This window comes from Pezoporus occidentalis, unplaced genomic scaffold (assembly GCF_034315485.1).
Source record: "Pezoporus occidentalis ecotype Australia unplaced genomic scaffold, CSIRO_AGI_Poc_V1 ctg242, whole genome shotgun sequence".
In the NCBI taxonomy this organism is placed as follows: Eukaryota; Metazoa; Chordata; class Aves; order Psittaciformes; family Psittacidae; genus Pezoporus; species Pezoporus occidentalis.
The window spans coordinates 328,719-347,703 of record NW_026914308.1 but is presented as its reverse complement, the minus strand read 5'-3'; the positions used below and the strand labels follow the sequence as shown (position 1 = coordinate 347,703).

The 18,985-nt window shown below is 44.5% G+C and overlaps 1 protein-coding gene and 1 long non-coding RNA gene across 3 annotated transcripts in view; one reads left to right on the top strand and one right to left on the bottom strand.

The window, feature by feature from the left end:
• LOC134165563 (acid-sensing ion channel 2) overlaps positions 1 to 18,985 on the bottom strand; it is a 436,549-nt gene that overhangs the window by 353,305 nt on the left and 64,259 nt on the right. The gene's annotated exons all lie outside the window — the stretch shown is intronic.
• Positions 9,881 to 10,533, top strand: LOC134165566 (uncharacterized). Its single transcript, XR_009965573.1, has 2 exons — positions 9,881 to 10,118; positions 10,320 to 10,533. It is a non-coding gene; the product is annotated as an uncharacterized LOC134165566 (long non-coding RNA).

The window sequence follows — 18,985 nt, the reverse complement described above, 5'->3', positions numbered from 1 at the left end:
AGTAAGTGCTTACTGGGTTATATTCACCTGTGTAGACACAGAGGCCTCACACAAATGACACCAAGATGGCTTTGGCCAGCTCACTTTGTCCAGAAGCATAGAAGAGCGAAGCACATGGGAAGAAGGATAAATTCTAATAACACCCCCAAATTACACCTGATATTTCAGGTTTTCTCTTGATCCACATTTCTGAGCTTGAAGGTCTGGTGTGCCCATGTGCTGTATACAGGTGGGAGATGATCAGGATGGTACATTGTGCTCTCAGCAAGACTGTACAGGAAATAAATGAAATCCTCTGAAATCCCTGTTAGAACAGCAGGAGCTAAAGGACCTGCAGCAGGGAGGAGGTCAGGGCTTCTCAATTCATTGCTGTTCTATGAACACTCAATCTGCTGAACTAAACCCAAGGAAAATTAGTTCCAGTGATCTCCCGTCTGAAGCCCCTTGAAATGGTAGGAGACACTGGACTCAGTGTGAGAGATACCTCTCCTATCTGGTAAAGACCGGCATGGTATACAGAGAGAGGAGGAAGAGACTGACTTGAAGCCTCAACAAGGTTGGCCCCAGAGGCAACAGGGTAATTAACATCTCTTAGAGACACGGTTTGTCATCCAATTGTCTGTCCCTCAGGCAGAAAATGCAGTACTTGATTATCCTCTCTCCCTCCTCAGCTGCTTTAGTAGGCTGATGAAGTTACATGATCAATATGTCACACACAGACTAATCAAAAGTCTGGCTAGCCAGGAGCAGTTAGCATGCAATTACCTTTGGTGTACTGGGGGTAATGCACTTCAACAGGCCTTGCATGTGTTTTAAAAAGCAGCTAATAGACCCATGTTCCATCAGCCAACAGTTCCCGTGCCAGTTCCGATCCTGTGCTGTGGGGAGGACGCAGGTCCCCTCCAAGCCCCCTGAGATGCAGAGAGCAGGCAGCATCTTTGCTGCTGTCTCACTTGGAAACCCTTTGGGTGTTTTGTCTCAGTCCTGCTAAAGCAGCTTCCAGTCCACTTGACTTGCTTTCTGATAAATGTATTGTACATCCTTTGACACCTAAAGGAACAGCAGTAGATTTGTAATGGTGTAACTGCCATAAGTATCTGGCTCTTAGGTCCTGTTCTTTCTCTCCTCCACTGTCAAGTTCCCAGTCATCACTGCAGACATCCAGAATGCAGGTTTGCAGTTGCCTGCATCATCAGTGTGTTCATTTTCCTATGTGTTTTACCAGGAGGAGATACCTCTCAAGTAAACCCAGAGAGGCAAGAAACAATCAGAGCTCTTTGGAGAGGCTCTGCTGGAAGAAGCAGTAAGCAATTTGGGAGTTCCCTCTCTTAAATGTGTACCCTCTGTGCCTTGATCTGGTGACCTTGTCTGCACACAGGCGTGAGCAGCGAGCTGTCAAGCTGTTTTACTGGGATGACAGATGAGTCAGCCAAGCAGAGATGCACATTCCCTTATGGCATCTGAAGCGTGGGTTTTTCCAGAGCAAAGAAGCAGGCAACCTCCTTTCTTCCCTCCTGTGCCCCCGCTGCTATCCCTGTCTAAAAAGCATCAGGCAACCTATCCCAGCAAGTAAACAGCCTGCTGAGGAATTCCAGGTTGGAGCAGGATGTAGCTGTGATGGTAACACAGGGCAGGTGATAGGCTCATAAGGTTACAACACCCTTACCTCCAGCCCTCCTCACCTCCAGTATCTTGGGCTTATCCTCAGAGGGAATAGCATTGGTCAAGATTATCAGTCTTTTTTGGTAACACTGAAAATAAGCCCAGAGGTATTCATGTTGCTCTGTAGGTTCTAAGTCTTTATTTAAGGAATGTGGAGGAAAAACAGGGACAGGCACTGAGTTACCATGGGGTATGGACAGTCAGCAGCTTACTGTAAGTCCGGCTGTCTTCCTGGGACCTTCGAGGACATGATATGTGAGCTGTGCCCTTCTCAGAACTGCAGGGAAAGAGTAAAATGTTAGCTTTGGCAGCCAGGTACTGCAGGGATTGGTGTTCCTGGGAGAAAGAGCTTCTTAGGTAGGCAGGAATGTCAGACTGACAGACAACTCAGTGCCTTAACAACAGTCTGAATGTTGGCCATGAGGAAAATGAACTTTATCATCTCATTCCCATTGCTGGGAATTTATGGCTGAGAAATCATTCGAGGCAAAGGTTTCCAAAGGTCTTCAGGGAAGACACAATCACAGTAAGTCCACAGCTTTGGTACCATGGCTGTAACAATAGATATAAAGAAAGGGGGTAAGCATAGGAATGTATGGGGACTGTGGAGTAAGATGTATCTGGTGTATATGAAGCTTTTGTGTTACCAGACAGAGTGGGATTTAAGTGGAAGCACGAGAATGGATATCCCTGAGGCTTTCCAGTGTAAGATCTGGATGATCTCAAGGATCACGTAGATATTCATCCTTTTTCTGTTGGTTTTCTCTATTTTGTAACTTTCTGCCCTTAAATACCTCAACCCCCAGGACAAAAGGTAACTAAAAAGCACTCACACAGCACATTTTTTAATCTTCCAGTGATCCTTTAGGTGGAGAGCCTTCCTGCTCCAGCTGGCAGCACAAAGGAGAAATAGGAAAGACCAATCTAGCACCATTACACTGGCATTATTTCATGTGCTCCCCTAGTTTGTTTTCTCCAGAAGCTCACGATTTCAGCCCTTCAGGCTCTTGCAGTTGCAAGGGCAGTTCACATGTACATTCATTGAGGCCTCAAGGACAGATGAGTTTATCCCTCCATTATTTAGGTCCAGTAATACAACTCTGTTATAGGAAGGTTTTGATGCACATGCCTTCAGTCGAGCTGTTGACAACCCCATGCCCATCCACAAAGTGGTGTGAGCTGCTATCCTTCTGTCAGTGTGCTCGTTGAGACTGAAGACAAATTCATCCAGCTACATGCCTCCAACACTGACATCTACAGCCCTGCAAGGAGTCACCTGAGACTCCTGTTATAGCCACCCTGTAAAGGAGCTTTGTCCAGTGAAGGGCCTGGAGTGGTATGGAGGAACATTTTCCTCTTAAAAACAGAGGGACTTAAAAACAAGGGACTTGTTTTCCAGAGCTCTCAGTCCTGTACTTGGAAGTGGGTGAGGACTGTGTGCCGAGATGGATTTGCATTAGGAGAAGAAAGGCTGACTGAAAATAGGAGTTTGCTCCTTTTTCAACATATTTCCATGACGAGTTTTTCATTTTTGATTGGGGAAATTGAAGCAAAGTGAGTCCATCGGATACCTCACCTGAAGTTCAGCATGGATACCATGTGCTTCTCTTTTCATAATGCCCATGGCAGGGCAGGACTGATGCCTCTGTACAAAGAAGAGCAAGAGTTCAAGGCAGGAATGAGTGGGAATAATGCGCAGAGTATCAACTCTAGAAGGAAATGCAAGCGATTGAGCTGACTATGGAAAGTGTTGTGTGTGGGAGCATCAAAAAGGTGTTCTTAATGCAAGTCCTTTGATATTTTCCATTTCTATCCTTCGTCCATGTACAAACAAGGGGGGAAATATTGGTGCTTCCTGCAGCAGGAAAATCCCTATTTTCAAGCAGCTGCTTCTGCTGCCTTTTACTCATGTCTGAGAGATGCCTGGCTTGCTGCTTTCCCTTGCAGACCACTCAAGGGATGAGATACTTTGATCTTTCCCATTCTAATGGATTAATTTGTTGTCTTCATCTGAACTGCAGTAAATAATTTGAATTGCAATTAACAAATCTCTGTGCAAAGTCAGCACCTGGCAAAGAACAATCCTAGGAAAGTAAAGGACCTCCTAGGTGAGACATGATGAATATATTACCAAGAGAAGGAGCAGCTGAGCACTCGGCATGCTCCCAAGGGATGCGGTGAGGGCATCATCACCACAAGGACTTGGGACAGGCAAGCTAGCATAGTAGCGTGATTGAGATCAGGGCTATAAATCCTGTATGTCATAACTCCTGGCTTTTACTTAATCCAGTCAGTTTTCCCATCTCCCTGCTCATCTGGGGGTGTCTATCAACATGAGTAGTGTTGTGAAACTTGCTCCATTTTTGGGACAACTTGAAGAGGATGGCTGGGAGCTCACAAGGCTGCCTTGAAGGTTCATCAGTCTCGTGGCTTCTCTCGCTGCACAGCCCATGTAGCAGCTCTGGCAGCTGACTGTAAAACCAACTCGCATTTATGCCTCCTTCCAGCAGCCTGGAGCTGTGAGGAAGAGTGGGTGACCCCGGCCTTGCATCAACAAGCAGAAGGAATGACAGCAAGGCATGCTTTTCAGCCAAAAGACACCCCTTTCTTCCCTCTGCTATTAGTCCAAAGCCTAAGAAAAGGGGATTCTCCAGGGGACGTCTGCAGAAACACACCACAATTAGTTTGGGTGCTGTCACCAAAAAAGCTGGACCAAGAATATGATACAAAGCTACTACCAGATGAGATACCCCAACACTAGACTGGTACTTAAACTTGCCAGAAGAACATGGGGCCTGGAGGAGGAGGAGTTGTATTCTGTAGGTGTTTGTCATCTGTGTAGGTCAGGGGTATATTATATATAGAGGTCACAAGCGAGGCATTTGCTTTCCTGGAATGATGTACTTCAAGGTTCTCCTTTCTAAAAACACTGTCTCTAAATCAGATTTTAAAAGCTAAATTTAATTTAAAATGCTACTTTTTTAAGCAATCGGCTAATGAGTTAACAGTGACCACAATGTTCTTTTCCTGTGCCACTTCTCATGTAAAACTGTGATACCCGAGAAAGCAACCTCCACAAGCACCCTACATAAATCTCTCATTCAGAACAGCTCTTGAACCTGTCAATGAACTCTGAAAGGACGACACCAATCCAAAACATAAGCAGATTCTCCAGCACAGGCTTGAACCAGAAACATGTTTTCTTTTGTTCCTTAAAAGGGTCTAATTTCAGCCTTAAATTCTGGGGCTGTTGCACAACAAAGAAGTCACTGAATCAGACAAAGAAAATTAATTCTGTCATTATTTGAGGAGAGGATTTCATACATCTTCATGCATAAGCATTCAGAAAAGGTTACTGCAAGTGTTAAGCTCAATTCAGTGTCCTGCAGGAGATGGGTATGTTTGAGTGCCTCGTTATAATTCGAACCAGAGTTGAAAAAAACATCTCCTCATGATAAGAATGCGATTGTCTTTGTTAATTGCCGTGAAGTTGCAGCTCTTGCTTGGCTCCAGCCTCAGTGCTTGTCTTTGATTTTAAATAGAGGCATTGTACTCCAAAGCTTTGATTAAATGATGTGGGGTTTGTACAGCTTTAATAGTTTCCACACTGACTACACATGAAAAAAATAATAGAGATGTCAAGGTTATCAAGCATGAAAATAACAGCATTGCTGAGAGTTTTCTGTGATGCTGTGTTTGATGAGAGGTTTGGAGGCCAAATTCCCCCTTTTCCTATAAGCATGGGGCACCAAATGTTTCCCCTAATAAGCAAACTTAGCTACAGTTAAAGACATAAGTGGCTTCAACTCATGTGGCCTTGGGTCAAGGAACATGAGCGCACACATCTGAGTGCTGACACCAAGCAGAGCATCAAAGCTATACAGGCTATAGCATAAGGACATCATCAGAACCCAAATAAGCTCTTATCCATCCTTAATGGCTTTGTGAGGTGCTTCAAATGGGCACCTAGGGATTCTAGTCATCTAAATCCTATTTATTTAGCTTAGTACTTCAGCATAAAGTAGGACAGAAGACTCCTAGAAATAAATTCAACCCAAATTGGAAAAAAAGAAAACCCTCTACACAGAAAAGGAGAATAGAGCTGGTGTGTCCTGCCACTGCAAACCCCCTTCCATTTAAAGCAGAATTTAACACAAATGTATGCCAAAGGCAACCTGAAGATGTTCTGTCATATCTCATTTATGCTTCGAAGCCACAATAAAAAGGAAGAATCCCCTGTCAGCCCAGTAGTCCTTCCCTTTCAAAGGCCAAACAAAAATCGCCACGGAATTTGAGTCACCAATGAAGGGTATATGTGAAATACCCTTCTTCCTGACCATGTGGAAAATGCTTTTCTTCAGACAGCAGAAAGGTAATAACAGAGACTGTCAGGGTTTGCTATAGGTATCAGTGGCTTTCCATGCCACAGTTCAGTTAGGGAGGATGCTGGCTTACCAGTACTGACAAAGACACTCAACAACACTGTACTTGAACCCCTCTCAAGCATTGCTGGAGCAGCAGCCATGGTAGATACTCCTGGGTATCCACTTTACAGCTCGTAATATTAAACCTACAATACAGGGGGGATGCTGAGAACTGCTGGAGTTCAGCAACCCTTTGAGAAGGAATCACCACCTTGAGAAGGAATGAGCCATTCTCCAAGGTCCTGTTTTCCTCCCAAATACCACATAGAATGATTTTCTTCTTACCACCAAGTGAAGTTGTGGCGTATTTGTCTCTAAATATTTGAGTGGGAAAGAAGCACTGCTTTGATTCATTGCCAGCAGCCCACCAGCCAGGATTTGGTTGAAAATCTAAAGATGATGAATATGGGACAATGCAAATGCTAAGCTGAGCTATTCAAACACAGCACACTTTGCTGTGTTTGAATAGCTGGGGCATCTGCCACGGATTTAGATGGAACAATTATAGTAGTCCCTTAGAAAATATTCTGCATTGAAAGTTATTCAAATACTGTTGTGTTACCCATCAGGAGCAAATCTATGCCTGCAATGTAGATTAATGTTGCATCCCAAGTCTTGCTGTTTGATGCATTGAGGAAGCATGTGTACATGCATTAAAGCTGCCAAAAGTACTTGTTGTAAATGAGCAAGCAGAGGGGGTGTTTCACCAGCGTGCTTGTTGGCTGTCAAGGGAAAAGTCCTTTGAAAGGCTTCAGGAACAAAGAATTGGAGACCCTGCTGACGTTTTTCGGATGAGAAAGGGGGGATTCTTGAAGAAAAAGCCTAAATAAACAGTCTGGATACAGACTCAGGTACATATTTTCTATGAAAACTCACCCCTCTTTTCCTGCCACTGCAGTGGTTAAACAACCTGCCTGTTTTGTGTCAGAACTCCTGATCATTTGGACCCCTCACTCCTTTGCAATAGTTAAGAACTGAGGACGAGGGTTATGAGAAATATCCCCAAAAAACTTCTCTTATGCTGGCTTCACAAGAGGAGACAATCAGGAGATTTTCAGGCCACAAAGGATAGTTTGGCTCATTCTACGCAACCTTGACAATTTTCTGGCATTGACAACATTTTGTGTGGGAAATGCTGGTAGGAAAAATTCATTGTGTCCTTGAATGTAAATTCAAAACCAATGAGAAAGAATCTGGAAATTTATCCCCTAAACTGTCTCCTCCGATGCTTGATCTTTTCCTGGCAGCTGGAAGAGACCAAATGGGTTTGAATAGCCTTCTCCCCTAGGTTGAGTTGTACAAGAGTACTTCCAACATCCTCAGTTCCCTTCTCAATTCCTTATTTCTAATGGTGGCAAAATCACATTCACATGATGTCATGGCTAAAAAGGACATCCAGAAATCCCTGTAGACTGCAATCAGAACATCCTGATTACAGTCGGATTTATTCTGCAGCAATTATAATATAGTGCAACTAACTTCCTTCTCACTGCTTCAGTCCTTCCTGAAAATTAATCATCATACCATCAATCACTAACAATGCAACAATCATACAGCAGTTCAAAGGGCATTCCAGAGTCTGCCTGGCGGGCAGAATGACCAGCATAGATGCATTATATCGCTGAAAAATACACCTGAAAATCCCCTGAAAATAAAAGGGAAAAAACCTTTTTCAGTATAATTAAATGACCAAAACGTCTACATCAGAATTGGAGTTCACAGCATTAACAGTGACTTGGAATCCTAGCACACCTGGTGAACTAACTGTGAATAAACATTTGGTCTTCCACACTAGCAAGTTATTAACACAGCTTACTAAGGCAAAGAAACCAATCTGGGTTTGCTCTGTCTTGTGAGCTGCCTCCCCTGCTTCTCTGAGTGGCCACTTATCTCCCAGGGTGTTGGCAAAGGGCTGTGGTGGCTCATGTGCCCTCACTCTGCCTTCATTGCCCATTTCTCCCCTTCTCACAGTGCTCCACAGTTACACTGGCAGAGCAAATGTGTAGCAATATCTTAGTCATTTCAGGGAATAAAATCACCTCCTTGAGCACAGGGCTCTACTTAAGCTACTACTTAAGGTAGTTGTCCAAGTTCTACTTAAGGTAGTTGCCTAAGCTGAGAGGTACAAGGAGGGTTGAGAAGCGGAAGGCTATTACCCATCAGTTGCACATGGAGCAGAGACCTCATTTGGAGTTGGAAAACAGACAATTACTTTCCAAAAAAGGTCAAACAAAGCAATTCTTTTAAATTGTATTTTATTTTATTTTCTCCTTTTTCTGAGGTTGAGAAAGTCCATTTTCATCCTGGACATTTCTGAAAAGGAACTACCTTATCACTACAGAAGTGCTTGTCTTTCTCTTCTCCTTGACAGTAGCTCCTCTCAATGTGTTTTCTTACAAGGGGATCTTGGAGAAATGATCTAAAACCTGACCTCTACCTTAGGAATCAACTCCTTCCCCATCACTCATACCTGACATGTTGAGAGAGTGTCAGGCTGTACCTGCAGACTTAATCACATCAGTGAAGTGACCCCTCAAAGTTCCCCTGTCTTTCATGACAAGATAAGCCCTTTTAATCTTTCAGATCCTGTTTCCACTCAATCACAGCTCATGCCACGGGAAAGCCCATTTTGGGATACTTCTCTGGAATATTAAAAAGACAGATCTCCACGTGACACGGATAATGTGTGATTTTAAACAATTAAGACAATTTAAATACTCCAAGAGAAGCAAAACCACATTAAAAAGTGTTTGCAAAGCACCTCTCTACGCCTAGCACACATACAATCAAAAACTGCATTAGCTGGTGAATTGCTTGCATTCCTTTTCTCCTCCTACAGCTCATCTAAGCAGTAAACTTGGGTCTATTGAAGTTGTTCTTTCCGTTTGACAACTACTTTGATGCTCTGACTGGTGTAATCAGATACAGTCAGAGAACTACAGAATGTAAAGGCGCTGCCATTACAGCTAAGACTGTGGATGGAGTTTTGCAAATTACAGAGCTAACCCAAGCAGTAAATCAGTGTCTGATTAGCTCTGGGATTTGAGGAGGTTCTGATTGGAAAACTGATGAGAAAAATCCCCTCTGGAATGGTAAACGGGCTATCTTGTAAGGTCTTTGTTATTTCTGGGGAGAGCAGACTGTATCAAGTATCTTCCTGAACCACAGCTGGAAGATCCTAGGATACTGGGATACAAACAGTGGTTAGGGGCTGGCAGATCTTGTGTGGTTTAACTCCATGGGGACATGGGGGCTGTGTCACCCTGCAGCAAATACAGCAAGCAGGGACTGGACAAGGCAGGACCTAAAGCGGCAACCTTCCCCTGTCACTGCAAGGTCAGCTCCTAACACGACCCTGCTCCCAGCATCCGTGGATGTGCCCTTCCCCAGGATTCAGCTTTGGTGCTGAGTGTGTCAGGGCTCAGCAATCTGGTGTCTGACACATCCTGGGCCTCAGCCCATCCTAGCTCTTGCCTGGTGCTCAGCTAGCAAACCCATAGGACCTGACACGGGTTTTGTTTTCTGTTTATCCATCATCTGAACACGCTGGGATGCTGTTCCAGTACGGTAACACTGCTATTAATAATGCAAGATGCAAATTAGCCCTTGGGTTTCCCTGCAGTCAGAGGCCACCTTACCTAACCGAGAGATGATTCACCGCTCCCCTTTGAAGACCCCATGCTGGTTTGGTTTCCAGTCGCTGACATTTTACCCTATCAATATCTTCTGATGAGTCTGCCCTGCTCTGGTGTCCATGGTGACAACTGCTTCTGTGCAGCAGCCTGGATCTCAGGGCCAGTGTGGGAGTGCTGCAAGCCCCCTGTGGCACAGCAGCCACTCACACCCGGTATCAGCAGCTGATCTTCCCCTGTGCTCAGCACCCAGGGAACCAGGCGAGAGCAAGGGATGCAAGGAGGAGGCACCCCCAAGTAGCTGGGCTTAGTCACTGAACAAGCCAAGCTCAGCCTGAATAGTTCGGAGCACATTAAACAGCTTCGAGCATGTTTTGGAAAAGCACTGGAGACAAACAGTGTGTGTTCACTTTTACCTGCTGTGTGCTGTTAAATAGCTGGTGGAAAGGAAGAGGGAGGAAGAAGAAATCAAATATGAGCATTTCATAGTGCCAGCTTTAGCTAATTACACTGACGGCATTTCCACTTACACCAGACTTTATTTAATGACAGTGTATGAGTTGACATAAGATTGCAACTGTCTTTTCTGTGTTTTATTCAGTTATTTCAGGGTACCTCAGATGCTCCCTGCAAACACTAACAAACACCTCCTGCAGTGAAAGAAACCGAAGAAGTGTTGAGCTGATCAGCTCTGCAGGATCACAGCCAGACAGATGCTACAGGAAAGCATCAGAGTCATCTCTACCTGTGCAAGGCTCCATAGCCAAAGTCTCTTATTGCCTTGTCAGGAATAAATGAGTGTTCAGATGGGTAAACTGAGGTAGCAAGAAACTGAAGTTAATTACTGAGTGAAGGACCTGAAGGTGTGGTTGCCAGTGTCCTGCTGTTTCATACGACTGTGTTCCCATCTAGTTAGGCATCTTGGAGGGTTTCTGGGGTTTCAAGTGTAGAGCAGCCATCACATAGTAAAGTAAAAGATTTAAAGTGTGTCTACAGTAAAGGCAGTGATTCTAAAATGCTGTTCTGTGCATGTGCTCTAGGAGTGGAGGATTCAACTCCAGCATTTCACCAAGAGTTATTAGAATGTTAAATGGAAATGACCTGACGGAGTACATGAGCCAGCCCCAAGTCACTCTCAGCCCACCATTTGCCATTCCTCAAGGATTCCCCTAGAAAAAGAGCTTAAAACTGCAACAGATAGCAGCCACACCAGAGAAAAATTGATGCAAAGGGGGTACAAGGGGCAGCTGCTCATTGCCCATCCTGTGTCTGAACCAGGCTGTATGATGTGTGGGAAATGCATGGGAAGAAGTTGCACCAAGCTGCAGAGCTACAACCTGGCTGGGGTCACGGCAGGGTGGTGCTGGTGTTGCACAGTGGGAGGGTTACAGTGGATGCTCACATATCCCTTCACCCACCTGATAAATGTAATCTTGGGTGAAGCAACACAGACTTGGGAGAAATGAGAAGGGCCCAAAATCCAGGGAGGAGAAGGAATAGCAAAGATAAGACCAGTGAAACCATTCAAGAAGGTGAATTGTTTGTGAATCAGTGTCCCTGCCTCCTGTACTTGCTCTTGATTTTATAATACATGAGGTGATTTTCGAGTTGATTTCATTTACCAGAGCATGTAAGCACTTTATAGCTCTACAAGTGCTTTAATTCCACAGCAAACACTGTGAGTGCTATAATCCCTCATCTGACTGGGTAATTATAGTTACAGGAGATAAAACAACAGGTTTTGTATTTATATGCCATGCCCGACACAAGCAAAGTCTTTCGTAGGCTTCCAAATCCTCATCCGTTACTGAACCAGGACTTTGTGCAATGGTTTCAGTCTTCAAAGAGCTAAATGAGGCATCAGATAGCTCAGTTCTACCAACTGCAGAGTCCTTGTATGCCCCAATGTGAGAATCTAGAGAGAAATGGAGCTACTGTAAACCTGAGAACCCAGCAGGCTTGGGTAGCACCAGGTATTGAACACAAAACCAGGTGCAGAGCAGCAAGAAAATACATGGGAAGGTTTGTTATGTAAGGGGAGACAACAAGCATGGCCAGAAACAATAATATTTTCAGGGGTAATTGGTATTTGTTGTGACTCGGGATGAAAACAAGCTTTGAGAAGTCAATATTTCTCATTTCCTTTGGAACAGATGTGAACTACGTGAATGTTTTCCCAAACTTTGTTTAAATAGGAAAGTTTTATGGCAGCGTTTCCATCTCACAATATTGCTTTCCACTATAAATCCCCTCAGAGACCAAGCAGCATTCACCACCACTTGTGACATTCAGGTTTGAGCAGAATGGAAGCTGTTTTAGCAAAAGGCAAAATAAAGCCTTTTATCTTGTTGCAGTGAACCAGCAGCAAGAGGAAAGCAAAAGGTTGGAGTGCACATTGCAGTGTGCTGCAGTCCGGATCTGAACATCCCCACCAAATGTTGATCTAGTTCTACTTTTAATGGAAATCAATTGGAATTATTTGAAAGGGAAAAGCAAAATAAAATGAAAGAACATGGAGTTTTCCATTAGGAATACCAGACTCTCAGTGCATTGAAGTTATCCCAGATCTTCCAGTGCTCATCTGAACCTGTGAGCACAAACAGCCAAGAGCTTATAGAGTCTTCTAGAGGGTTATAAGGAGCACAATGAAATGTGGGTTATCACTATCCATTGTTTTCCATAGTTGACATGTTTCGGGTGAGTCAGAGCCCACACTTACACCAGGGCGTCCAAACCTTTGTGGGAATCACCCTTTGGGACTGAAGTCAGGTTTGAAGCGCAGCACCAAGATGCTCCCCTAAGCCACGCTCTGTCCCCAACAGCACTGGGAGCATCAGGAAGCGGCAGAAAGCAATAAATAAGCATTGATGCCAGCCCATCACATTCTGCCATTACAACTAATTCAGCCCTTTGATGTTTATATTGTTGCTGGAATTAACTTAATGAGTGCTCACTTCACTAGAAGCGTAATCAAATATTAACAGCTTGAATGGGATGGAACTCTCTGCCAGGGCTCACCAGAAAGAAATGGGTCTGTGAGCAAGAGGGATCAGATGAACATCAGCGGGTGGGCAGAGATGACTAACAGAGGCAGCAAGGAGCCCGCACGAGCTGGAGTGGGTGCAGCCTTAGCAAAGGGATGATTTTGGCTGCTTACCCTGGTGCTGCAGCCGGGTGCCTTCCTTCCCTGGGTTGTTTGGAGACAGTGAAAATGTGCCTCAAGCAGCTGGTAGCGGAAGCTGAGGCACAGGGGAGGATGCAGGGGTGTTTCTCCTCCACTCCCTTCATTGCCTATAATGTGCCTGGTGTTACCTGCAGAGGGAGATGACTGTGTACAGACCAGCTTCTCACCCCATTCAAGCTTCACCCCATTCACCCCACAAGACTGTGTTTGCCAGACCTGACACTCACCTTTGCTTCTGTTTCTGGCTTGTCTTGCTCATTTCCTGAAGCTCAGTTGCAAAGGAGATGGGAACTTTTGCTTGCTGTGGAATAATTCCTTTCCATTATTTTTACCTACTGAGAATGAAACTCGATCTGCTGAAGGCAATATGGCTTAATACAAAAAAGAGAAAAAACTAATTAAGCGAACAAAGGTTCGTATCAACTTGTGATGGAAGGACAGAGGGTGCAAAGCAAACAGGACCATTTTCTGGCTGTGCAGGTTCAACAGAGGGCTTGCTCTTATATTACAGAAGTACAGCTCTTTCAGAAAAGGAACTTTTATTTCAGCCTGAGCTTCAGCTTCCTCATCTGGGAATGAAATAACTACAGTGAACCAGCATCCTTCTGTTTCCTAGTAACCATGGAGCCAGGCCAATGCATTTAATTTCTGTTATGTCCACCTATTTCTGCTCCCATTAGACAAAGGCCGCCGAAACACACATGCAGCATTTCATATCCACAAGGATGCTCTGTCTGGTCTTGTAAGAGTAGCAAATGCGGAAGGATCTCTTTGCTCCTGGAACAGTTTGTTAACTGGATGTGCTTGTGAGCCTTTCACAAAGCAGGACGGGTTGGCAGGGAACAGTGGGTCCAACTGAGAGCAGAGACCCTTCTTTAACGAGGAATCACATTTGGCAACCCTTGAGGAACAGGGCTGCAGAAACCAGGACACTGCTGACATGCAGGAAAGGGATGTCACAGATGACATCCTTAAGCACCACAAGATGAAGGCTTTAGAATCGGGCAGGCAGGACCTAAGCAGCAGCAGCATGGGCTTGGTCAGAGACATGGTCTTTGCAACTGCCTCTCCTTTATCCATGGAAAGTGTGGGAGAAGACTTGCAGATCCAAAGTAAGCAAGAAGCAAATCCCTAGTAAGAAACCCAGCTATACCACTGGAAAGATTAATGACATGCTCCAAGAATCTGGCGTGGCTGGAAAAGATGAATTGTGAAACTATTTGAGGTTTGCACATTTGTTTTCATTTTGCATCAGAACAGTCAGAAGCTTCTGAAAAATGGCATTAAGAACAGAAAAAGATCAATCCATCCTGGAATGATGAACAACCTGGGCACCAGAGTGCTCAGCTGGAGCATGAAGACACTTGGAGCCTTGATCTGGATGCACTGTGAAACTTCAGCCTTTGGAGTACTGAGTGGCTTAAGCATGGTGCCATCCTCTCCCAGCTTCAAGCCCCACATATGCTGCAATATTAGTTACACAGATGTGGGAATCTTTTGTCACTTTGACCAAAGGCTTGTTCCTTCAGTGAAAAGAAATAATATAAAGAAGTTTTCCATTTCAGTTAACAGAGTTTTCTCTAGAGAGCACGACAGGCTGAGCAAATCGGGGCTGTTCAGCCTGGAGAAGAGAAACTGCATGGAGACCTCCGACCAACTTCAAGTGTCTGAAGGGGGCTACAAGGATGCTGGAGAGGGACTTTTCATCAGGGACTGGAGCAATAGGACAAGGAGTGATGGGTTTAAATTGGACAGCAGAGGTTCAGATTAGAGATAGGGCACAAGCTCTTCCCTGTGAGGGTGCTGAGGCACTGGCACAGGGTGCCCAGAGAAGCTGTGGCTGCCCCATCCCTGGTAGTGTTCAAGGCCAGGTTGGACACAGGGGCTTGGAGCAAGCTGCTCCAGTGGAAGGAGTCCCTGCCCGTGGCAGGGGTTGGAACTGGGTGAGCTTTAAGGTCCCTTCCAACACAAATCACTCTGGGATTCTATGCTGATTTATTTTAGCTGGTTTATCTCTTTCCAGCTTACATTTGTCTTTGTATCCATCCTCACACAATTGCTTATTTGCTTGCTGCAAAAAGAAACCCTCAATCTTATGATCTTAATTTAAATACAAAACCTGTACTGAGCTGAGTCCTTTTCTTAAACAAGAACCCCACAAACTTACCAAGGTTTCTCATGCCACAAGATCTTGATGATATCTGGGGTTTTATCTGATTGCTCTCTGTTCTGCTATTACTAACAGAGAAGTTAGAGATAGCCTTTAAACTGCATTGCAAAATCCAAATTACAGGAGTGAATGAGCCTTGTGTGTGCACTTTCCTACTGATCTGTGGCCAAACACTGAAAATTCTGTAAATAGCATGAGAGGGGTCATTCAGAACTGAGTGATTCAGGCCTCACTTCATCTGTGCAGGTGAGATACCCTAGGCACAAGGATTCCCACACACCTGCTTTTAAGGCATGGACTTGATCTGACCTTAGGCAGCTGCTTGGGGTGGCAAAGTGTCTCCTCAGGACCCCATTCCTTGCTTTACTTATGGACAAGGAAGCGGTGGCCAAATCTTCATACAACTGATTAATGTGTTTCATATCAGAACAGGGCTCAGACAGGCAGCTCTGTTGCACCAAGGCAAAGATGGGGTGCAGGGCTGGAGGTGTGATGCTTTCCCCAGTAGCCCCATTTCTGCTTCTCCACTGGCAGAAACCCCAGTTTTCCACAGCTCATCCCACCTTGTTATTCTGGAGGAGTTTTGTTTTCCTCTCCATAGATCCAAAACTCATTTTGCTTACAAAGCCCCAAATTCATCCACCTGCTTTCCTGAGCACAGGCATTGTGTTTCATAAGGTTATAAAAGGCAAAATCAGGGCCCTGCATTGAGTGCCAGCTTCCCAAGCCTTAAATTTAGCATCAGATTATTAATGCTCATTTAGATGTCCTGACTTTTCCCCTCTGATTAAAACCAGCAACTGATGAATCCCCAAGGATCACTTGGGCCTATGGGGAGGGCAAGGGTATGTCTTTTCCAGGTGAATAACATTTTAGATCAATTCAGCTGTAATATGTAATGCTGCCCTTCTTGCATTAAATCCTATTGATTGATAACAATATTAAAAGGCAAAGCAAACTTACTGTGGACAAATGACGTAATTCTACTACCACAAACCACACCAGCTTCTTGGACCTCATGCACTGGTGAGGGGAGCATCATGCACCTCATCAGTGAATAGATCCGGGCCAGCTTTCAGGGAGCAGGTTTTGAACCACCAATGCAAAGAAATAAAGAAGCCAAGGACTGAGAAGTGGCAACTGGCTGCTTCCCCCAGTGTAAGAACTATTTCAGTCTTCTCACCTTATGCAAACTGCAGAACAGAGAGTAGGGCAGAGAACAGCCTGACTGTCACCTTTATTGCTTCTTTTCATGTTACCCCAGTGCTTTTCATCCTGAGAAGCACTACAGTTCTCATCACTGCCAGCTCCAGAGCCAGGAGCCTTTGAAGCAGATGAAAGCATTCTGCAGAAAGCCATTTCTATGACAGATACCCACACAGTGCTAAATGGTCGTTCCTTCTGAGATGGTTGTTCTGGGCTTTGCTGAGGGTTAGTGAAGAGAAATAGGTATCTCAGCTTATTTTGTCAGGGAGTATTGGGGACATGAGGAATTTACCCGAGACTATGAAGGGAACATTGATTGCTAGCTGGCAGCATGAGCCAAAGCCAAGGAAGAGTCATAGTCCTGCACTAAATGATATAAAAGGCATCGGGGAAGATAAGGCTGAAATCGGTGCTAAGTGACCAAATTCCACTTGGTCTGCATGAAATGGCTTGTACCATGGGAAAAGTAGGTGGCAAGGTAGCCATTCCCATGATACAATGAAAAATGAGGCATGAGTAGCAAGATGGACATTATCGCTCCTAAGTCAGTTGTTGGTGGGCTGTAGCAGTAAGAGGTTCCAACAGAACACAGTCAAAACAATACAAATCTCTATTGCAATTTATCTTCCTCCTATCAGTCACAAAGAAGCCACAAAATACATGCAAGTGAAGACAGAAGTCTCCTCCAGAGCAAAGCTCTTTGGTTCAGGTAAATGAGCCTTAGTCAAGAGCATGCCTATGGCAAGAGCTTTTGCCTGTGTGTAAATCCTACTTTTGAGTCCTGCTTTCAGCAAGGGTGTAGACTAGATGGATCTCCAAAGTGGCCTTCTAACTTAAATCTTTGTGTGGTTAGAATTGTGGCTAAAGAAGCAACAGATGGCAATCTAGAATGTATCATAAAGCTTCTGGGTCTTTTTTCTATTACTCAATAAGTCTTTAGCCAAAAAGGGTCCCACAAACTGTCCATGAAACAAGCTCAAGGCTGAGCCAACCTCTCCAGGGCATCAATGTAGAATTACTCAGCCACAACAAAACATACAATCAAATAATAATAACAAACTTGAAATGCGAGTGGGATTGCAACCTCCCCTTCTGTGGCATCAACGGATATTGAAACCTATGGGTTAACAGTGCTGTATGACAGCTTGATATTGCTTTATTACCAATACCCTAAACCGCCTTCTCTCCTTTCAGAAAGAAACTGTGACTCAGATCTCTGTGGAGTAAGAATAACAGGAGTTTGTTTCAAGCGGAAAATCAGGCCCGTTTTCCTTCAGGCATTGTATCTTGCATGTATTTTGGTACCACCTTCTTTGCCAAAGTCTAAGCATGTGAAACTTGGCTTCACCCATTATGGTTACAAGTGACGTTCAACTGAGGCTACACGCTGTTCCCTTTCATAACAGCAGAGAATTATTCCGTTATTTAAGTCATTAAAGGTTCAAACATTATTGCCAGGGGTCAGACTGCCTGTTTCAGATCTCTACCAGATAGAGATTGTTGCTAAGGTAACAACCAGCATCACCTCTCTCTGTATCCCACATCCTCCCCCAGCAGCGTGTTCAGAGGCTTGTTTCTTCCTGACTGAGCTATTTGCATGTTTTGAGATATGGATGCCTGATGTGAGTGATCGATTCGCTGCAAAGCTATTGTGACAGAACATCAGAGTCAAAAGGTGAGTGGATTTTGGTCTTTCTATTGCTAGAGTCTGGGGAAATTCAGTCATCGCGTTCAGAAGGACTAGGCTCAGGTAACATTTTTCCCCATACCATCAGTAGCAGAGCAGTGCCAGATGAGCTGGTGACAAATGATGGTGTGTGACCATAGGCCAGGGCTCAGCCATTGCTCTGCAACAATGTGAGGCTCTCCAGCTAAATCCCACCCTGAGTCATCTGCAAAATGAGTACTGACATCCCAGCTAGCCATATTGACTCCTTTTATAGCCAAAGGATAGATTAGTCATCCCCTCTTCCAACATCTATGTTGTCTTTGTTGAGGATGAAGAATGTCTTGATGCCTTGGCTCAGCTGTTGATATCCTCTCTCTGGACACCTAAAGCACGATGAGATGAATTTCACCCCTTAGAGACTCTGGACTGATATTCTTTGTCCAAATGTAAATGTCCCCAATGTTACCTCCATCTGAACAATTTATCTGGACTCCCTTGACAGTTAATAGAGTAAAACAGGCACCCACAGGACATAATTCATCACATTGCAAAGGAGATGTGTAAAAATAGATTAGACAAAGCAGGCAAGAAATACCTAGTCTTGTACAGGAGACAAAGACAAGAGAATGATAGGAGCCAAAACCAGCTGCTGTTGGTGGTGTTCTTTTGTCACCTATTACAGTTTGCAGAGGAAATTTAGTTAATTGGAGGAAGGATTGCAGAAAGAAGGGTGAATCTCCAGAAATACCTAGTTAACATTGGTACAAGCCACAAGCATGGAGGCCAATGGTCATTCTGTAAGGAGAGGGACACTTTCTGTTACAGCAGCTCCCACAGGCATTCGAGGACCATTCCTACAACTCCGGGTTATCATTGAAGGTGATACAGAGAAACAGTAAAGGCCTCTTAACAACTCATTTTTCTTCCCCTCTTGGTTTGGTCTCCATCTACAGGAGGTGGTGCTGGCTGAGAATACAGATCAAACAAGCAAAGTCCAGTGAAGTTGGTTGTATCAGTGATGTTCCTGCCAGAATGCGT